The sequence below is a fragment of the Xiphophorus couchianus genome, chromosome 16 (genome assembly GCF_001444195.1).
Source record: "Xiphophorus couchianus chromosome 16, X_couchianus-1.0, whole genome shotgun sequence".
In the NCBI taxonomy this organism is placed as follows: domain Eukaryota; kingdom Metazoa; phylum Chordata; class Actinopteri; order Cyprinodontiformes; family Poeciliidae; genus Xiphophorus; species Xiphophorus couchianus.
Window position 1 is genome coordinate 4,808,062 of NC_040243.1, and position 8,052 is coordinate 4,816,113.

Here is an 8,052-nt window from a genome sequence, read left to right on the forward strand (position 1 = left end):
CTTTATTAAAAGGGACTTTCTTGGTACCAGCTCACTGGTTGGGGATTGATGCGATAAAAACATGTTTATTTTGACATGGCAGGCTTTAGAGGAAACCAGTCGACGCCAATGATAATGCTCCATTCCTGCTCTGATAATATCTGTTGCTGTCATCACTCAGAGCGCTGCTCTTGTGTGTGTTTGACAGGATTGTTGTGTCTAATACTTGACGTGTGACTGTGGTGAGGCAATTTTCATACATTTGTGGCTAAAAGTTTGCAGGACGAGTGTCAAGTCTTTCATCTTTCCCTTCAAAGGACCCATAATTAGTTGTAACAATAGACTTTATTTGAGAAATATTTATTTTAGATGGAAAAACAATACAGTAATCATACTGTTTAGTTTTTATACATTTTAATAAAGTAGTGTCACACAAATGTCACCACATTGTTCACTGTGCAATGCATTCTGGGTAAATGACATACACTGTATAATGGTCCAACCGCCTGACTCTTCCATCCAAAACAGAGATGAGTAACGTTATTAAGCCCTTTCAAATTTAACCGGAGCGTTGAAGTCGATGGGAATGGAGAAATCACAAGAGGTGATGAAGATGAGGAGGACCAAATGGAGGAAGAGGACAGAGTTGGCCGTAGGAGTTGGTGTTTTGTAAAGCTTTGTAAATGAGACAATGAATGACACGTACCTCTGGTTGGACTGTGTGATCCAGTAAGAACTTCAATAGCTCTGTGTCTGGTCCGGTTTTTGTCCGAGGCGGCAGTAGGGACGCTGGTTCTACTGCCGCAGAACTCTGTTAGCATTTAAAGGAGCTTCCAGGCTGTCTGATGTTGCTCCCCGCGTTATTTGCTCCGGGGGCAGTGGGGTTTAGGCGCTTTGTGGATAAAAACTGTCGACACGGCATTTATTTTTAGCTCGTTAAGTTAACGTCGCCTGTTAGAGCCTTTGTCATTTTTGCTCGTATAAATGACTCAAAGTCTTTTGGAGAGAAATGTTGAGGGCACAAACCTGTCCTTCAGAAGTTGTGTTCAGCTCCGGCTTTCTCTCACTGCCTCTTCTCTTTTTTTCGTTTGGAAAGCGATCCAGATTCACCTTACTGTTTTTTTTAGTATAGCCAGCAGTGACACTGTGTGGCATCTGAAATTACACCCATCCAATGAAATAGGACAACTCAGGTAAAGTTCCTGTGTTTACTCTGTAGGTCCCAGTACAGAATGGACCAAAACGTGTCATCAACCCAGCAGGTGAAAAAATGGCGACCTCCATGGGTGAAAAATATAATATTTTTTTGAAGTGATTATGAGTTTTGGCGTATCACAAATAGCAAATTCTTAGTTAAGATGAAAATTACAACATGTTTAGGCCAACATGTTCAACTAATCTTGGATTCCTTTCAGGGTAAGAAATCACACCAAGCAGAATCTATTCTCTTTGTTTTCTACTGTTTATTAATAGCCAACATGTTTATTTTAAAATCTACTTTATGTACCTCTGTCCAGGCTGTACCAGGACTGGAAACAAGCTGACATATGGGAAGCATCAACTCTCCCTGAATTTTCATTTACTTCCTGTTTATTTTCTCTGCTATAATGAAGAACCATTGGTCCATGTCCATACTTCAGCGCCCTTGCCCATTAGAAAGGTCACTTCAGGTCAATTTAAGGGTTGCCTTTGGGCCAGAGGTAGATTTGTGACCAATCAGATATGGCGTACAAATGTGAAAAATACTCGTACTTGCGGGGAAGGAAAACCTCAGTAATGGATTGTTTAGATTGTTTAGATAGGGCTGATCTCTTCATTCTTCTAATTGGCCTTTGACTCAATCAATCAAAGTATCAATCAGCACTTTTGGGTTTAAGTAAACATATTAATAGTTTTGGATTTCTTCTTTCCTGATGGGGCCCCAAAGGTAAAAAGTAGCAGCCGTGTCTGAAGTATCTGGCAGTAGATAGAGTTACCATCATAGAAAAACAGTGATTAGCTAAGTAAGCAGTTCAGACAAAATGAAAGTAGGAAAAGGTTCTCCTTCATCCTCCCTACATCAAGGTAGGAAACAACAAATTTTAATTGCAGCGGCTCCCAGAGGATCTTCAGTGGCGACATGCATCAGTAGGACGTTAGATGGGATTTTTATGTCTGCTTTACTTTCTAGACTGGTAATGTAAATTACATTCTGCTATCAAAGTTCAAAACGAGATCGCTCATTAGCGTCTCTTTTAAATGCACCAGTGTTGCTGTGAAATGGAAAGAAGAGTTCGCCGTTTAATTGAAATCCTCAGTCTACTGTTAAAGCTTGGATCAGCTCCTAAAACGTAAACCAAGAGAAATATAAAATTATTTTAAAGATGGTTTTTGGTTTAGCTTTAGCTTGGATTCGTCGATGACTATGAAAGTTGTTTATGCGATGTTTATAGTCATCAGTCAGAGCTGATGTGAAGGTTAAAGTTTAAGTTTTCTGTCCTGCGTATTGATATTTGTTGGTGTGATGATTAAAGCTTACCTTGATCTTCCAGCAAATATGTGCACAATTTGGAGGTGTGGGTGCTCCTGTAAATGCATTTAAAAAAAAATTTTATTACATATTATTGCTACTCCTCCTATTATTGTCAAAATATGCAGGTGTGTGCCAAGGTGCGAGGCGTAAACATTGTTTAAGAGGCCAAAACAGCAACCAGCTGCACTGAGTGAGAAAATACTCCAACTCAAACTGATGGGCTCTTGCTTTAACGACTAATCTCACGGCCGCCGCAGGCTCTGAGCTTCCTATGTCAACAAACCATGTAAGTGATAATAAGTGAGGCTGCTATGTCAACAAGCTATCTGAATAATCATAACAAAGCAATCTAAGGAGGATGCAGAAAATCCAAGTGGAATGAGGCTTCATGAAGGGAGCCACTGATTTCTTCCATATTTTCTTCTTCATTGTTTTCTGCTCCTTGTGACTCATTGTATATAACATGCATTGTATTGCTGCTCCTTCCTTTGGGATGCGATGGGGAGGAGGAAAATTGTGCAGAAAAGCACAGAGTCCTCATTAAATTGGCCAAGGAGAGAAGCATTTTTGTGATCTGTTGTCATAACATGCAGTTTTTTTAAACTCAACATGTGCTGGGGGCAAAGGTCGTGGATTGGTTACCATTGCTGCTGCAAGGTTCCTCCTCACTTTCCTAAGAATCTGGTTTCACCACTAACAAACCGTCATAAACTCACCATGAGCTCACTGTGGAGACCATGCATGTTCGCCCTGTATGTTTATTATCGCGGCGTGGTTCTGGTCCAGTGTGAACAGAAAACAAGAAGGTTCATTAATAGACAGACGATAGAAAATGGAATTTAAAAAAGGAAAAAGAGCAAGTCAGAATGCTATAGAGTACATTGCATTTTAACAATAATAAGCGATTCACTAATCAGTATTTGTGGATTTATATGTGTAACGTAACACCAAATAAATTGAAAATATTAATGTCTTTGTTGATATTTCCATGTTTTTGTCAAGTACAAACTTTTATGCTGCGTTCAATTTGAGCATCGACGTGCGTTTTGCGTGTCCAGCGCTGCGCAACTTGAAGCGTTTTGAGTGCTTAACACGTCGGACTCGTCTGATGCTGGGGTTGGAGAATCTGAACTTTAGCCGCGGTACACAGAGCATCAACCAATCAGAGAGACTCGGCTATGTGACGTAGCGGCCTGTAGTTGGTGTCCTGCCAGGAGATGTGAGTTAGCAGGTCATCAAATTGGACACGGGTGAGACGAAAACAAAATTTATTTGGTAAATTCAAACACGAGCCCGATGGACACATTTAGTTGATTTCAGTAAATAAAATCAAGACACTCAGTATTTTATCCACCATTGTTTAAAGTAACCAGAAAAGGCAAAAGGCTCCAACGCGCGTTGAAACGTTATCAGCTGTTTGTTCAACTGAACACAAAATGTTCAGTAAAGACATCTGAGTCTCCGTTATGATTGCAGGAGCTTTCACTGCATAATATTTTGGTGCCACTCTCTCAATGTCATCCACTATTGTACAAAGAGACTGGCAACGGAAAACGACGACAAGTTCCAGCGCGCGTCTAGAGCAAAATGTCAAGCGTCTAACCTCAAAGTGCACATGCGTCCAACTTGTTTGGTGTGAACTCGGCATTATACTTAAAGTTCTGCACACCTTCTTGTTTTATAAATTGTCTGGTCACAGCAGAAAGTGCTGCATCGATTACCTCTACTTCAGCTTACACTCCATAATCCAATTCTTGCAATACTGTTGTGAAAGCGTTTGTGTCCTCCTCACTATAAATTGTAAATCTTAAAAGATTGTGTGCAGTGGGATTAGAAAACAGAGACCTAACTGAGGGTAAACAAACGGGACTAAATTGTTCTTGCTGCTATTGTTGTAAGTAAGTTTGTAAGAGTGTAAACATGCATCTCCCCCTCAGATTCCCATTACAATTTAGCTCACTCGTTTATTTATTGTTGCTAGAACCGAGTTACTCTCCATTGCGCTGCAGCTGTGAGTTTTAGCTTCAGCCGCTCTGGTGGTCTCTCGGTTTTAATTGCAACCTTCCCAAAGCAGAGTGAAAATAATATATTTAGTGTTTTTTTGTGTATTGGAAGCAAAAGCAGTTTGACCTTACAAGCTCAGCTGAATGTTTTCACATCAGGCAGCTGCCACCTCCGGTTGCGGTGGGTAGTCAAATTGTAGGTCTTTAAAAAGATTTGTTTAACGTTTATCCCACCTCCGCTTGGGATGAAAGTTACCTTATAGAGTAATGCAGGGGATTAAGTAGCTCCTGCTTCATTACGGAGCAGACTTGGGCCACTCTGGTCATTAGATTGGGCTCTAAACCACCAGAACCGCATAGGCTGGCTCAGCTCACTGACACCTCATAATGGCATTTCCAGAGTGGCCCCTGCCCAGCTCAAACGCTTGTAATATTAAGATTGCATTTTCAAATAAAGCAGGCAGTTGGGTACAATGTGGAAGAGTTCAGACAACCAGGGATTTATTAGACGATGGACAGTAACAGAAGACATTTACTTAAGTGCATTCTTTCAGTATTTTGGGGGAACTTACTTTCACTCCATGACATTTGTAGAAAATTTGTTGTTACTTTTGGATTTTGTAGTGACACAAGCTATGCTCCTTACACGAAGGAGAACCAATCACAGCTGCTGCTCATTCACAAGCTGAACTCTGGTTTTCATTCAAACAAAACTTAGCAATGGAGACGATTGGAGAAACAAAAGTAGTGAAACCAGCGCATCATGTTCATAAGCTTCTGTTTCTTTGAAAAAAGTTTCTTGGGTTGAGATGTGTTTTTTTCTTTCTTTGCATTTTTATGCTGAAGTTTTCACAGGTGGTGTAGGCCAAGGTTCTCAAACTCATTTTTGTTTTGGGCCAAATCAAGATCATGAATGCTCTTAAAGGGCCAGCTGTTCCAGAATATATTGATAAAACTTGTTCACGAACTGTTAAAATATCAATTAATTCTTAAAATTAGATATTATTGAACATTTTTTCAGTCCCTCCAGGATTTCATGATTCTTTTTGTGATTTTTTTTGTAATAAAAATCTAATTGTTTGTGGTACTAATTTGGAAATATTTGCACCTATTTATGATGGTAAATGCAATTTTTTATTACTCGATGTATAGACCATGGACTATAATCTGGCATCAATTAAGGTTGAGGCAGCTTTATAGAACAAGTAAGGAAGTGTTTGACAATTTTAAAGAAAAATCTGCAATAAATTCTCAATTATGTTTAACGCATAAAAGTGTTGATTTTGCTTGAATTTCCACGATAATTCTCAAGAAACTGGAGGGACTGATATAATTTGGCAGTAAACAAATAAAAACTGCATTAATTTGATAACATAATATTTAAGTACAGTTAGTATTTAGTCTAGAATATAGAGGGCCACATAAAAAGCTACGGAGGGCCAGACATGTCAAACTCAGACCTTGAGTTTGACATATTAGAAAATACAATTTTGTACTTTTGAATACTTGAGTATTTTCAAAATTAACTTCAACTTGAGTAAACTTTTTAACTGAGGAACCTTTACTTGTAGTTGAGTGAGATTTGACCATAAATATCTATACTTTTACTCAAGTAGTAGAGTTGAATACTTGGATCACCAATGAAAATGCACTATAGGTAAAAAAAAAAAAGACACGTCCTGAGATTATGACCTCGATGTTCATCCAGATTTCTCTTTCTGTTTCCACTCTCCCCTTACTGGTCTCCTCTTTCCCAAGTGTCTGTCTTCATGCTCCAGTGCAAGGTTAAGAGTTTGATCCGATTCTTTCGTTTTTTAACCACAGCAGCAGAGAAGTGGACAGCAGATTTGGAAGTAAATGCTGTCATCACCATCTCATATCTTTAGAGTTAAGCACACTTCATCATACATGACAGCAGGTCCCAGTCCTCCCAAACTGAAGCCAAACACATGGCAGACTGCAGTGGGACAGGCAGGTAGCCCCTCTCTTGTTCTTATGTCTCTGCTTCCCTATTAAACACTCCTTTTTGACTAAACCATATCTATGCATGGAAATCATCAAGCACATCATCAAACTACCTCATAAACAAGCCCACTTTAAGGACAATACCAGTCTTTTAAAAACGGAACCTAGTAAAACAAGTTATATTAAAAAGGCTAAATCACAACATAATGAGACAGTTGGTACCCTGATAAATTCCTGAGCTCTTTTCAAGTGTCCCACTGGGAGCAACGTTTAATTGAAACCCTGGAAATCAAATACTCAACAATAATGTTCTTCTTTACAGACTCGCATCTTTCACTTAATATTCTGCTGGTTTTTGCTTTCACTGAATACAATGTGGAGCCATGAAACCGAGATTTTCAACCTCTAACATTTAGTTACCTTTCTCACGTGACGTCACGCTCTCCAGACATCTGTCACCTGATATCGCTTTTATTTAGTTGATTTCACTTTGAAAAATGGTCATAGGATGCTGCGCGGTCGGCTGCGCAAACGGACAAGGACAGAAATCAAACGTGTCATTTTATTTTATAACATTTAACGAGGAAAGATGCGGCAATGATGGATGGCAGCTGCTAATCATAATGACTGGCAGCCCTTGGTGTAAACGTGGATTAGCAAATAACACTTTTTACAAGGAAAGAAGACTAACGTTCATATTTATAACTAAGTGTGATTAGAAAGTTGTCATATGTCGCATTATGGAGAAGGTATGCGTCTAACTGTTGGTAACCATGGAGACAATGCTGTCATGTAGCCTAGCATGTAGCCTAGCATGTATGGAAAAAACTGGCTAGCATCTCGTCTTCTATACGTTGCTAAGGCTGCCCGGTTTTAAAGGGAGATGCTGTTTATGACATAATGATATACATCATGTGGTGTGAATTCAAGCAATTCAAGTCGGTAACTTGATCAACACGTCAGGAGGGAGGAGGTATAGGTCGGTTTCTAAGCTCCAGTTTTTATAAATCCCGCCGTCTATGAGCCACAACCAGGTGTGTTACGTTCACCGACAAATTAGCTCGACTCGAACAAGTAGAAGCCACGAATAAACTGGAGAAAACAACTTTGGAAAACAATTTCAGTTGCTCTGTTCAATACTACCATCCCTCACTTCCGACGTCCGTCATGGCGCCTCGAATGGTTCAGTGACGCCGTTCCAAAGGGTCGATATAATGCCTATTAACACTGGGATGGCTCGGTTTTCGAGTCCTTCCCATATCGGCTCAACAGGGCCAAAAGGCCGGAGTCCACCCTGACGACTCTGATGGCTCAAATTAGCATCCCTTCTTCAATTGTAAATGTGGCCGTTGACCGTCAGGCCAGAGGGTAGGAATGTGAATAGTCCATGTTGGGGGTGGGTGCGATCTATGATGGAGGCAGCTCTACAGTAGACTCTCCTGTAGGTAGTGCTCTTCAGTTTAGTTTTGAAGCATACATGAAGTGTTTTTGGAGAGATGTGACCTTTTGCAGCTGATCCATGATGTTGTGCTGCATTATCCAGGTCATTTTGCCAAATGTACATAGAGTTTGCAAAACATACAATCTGTTTCA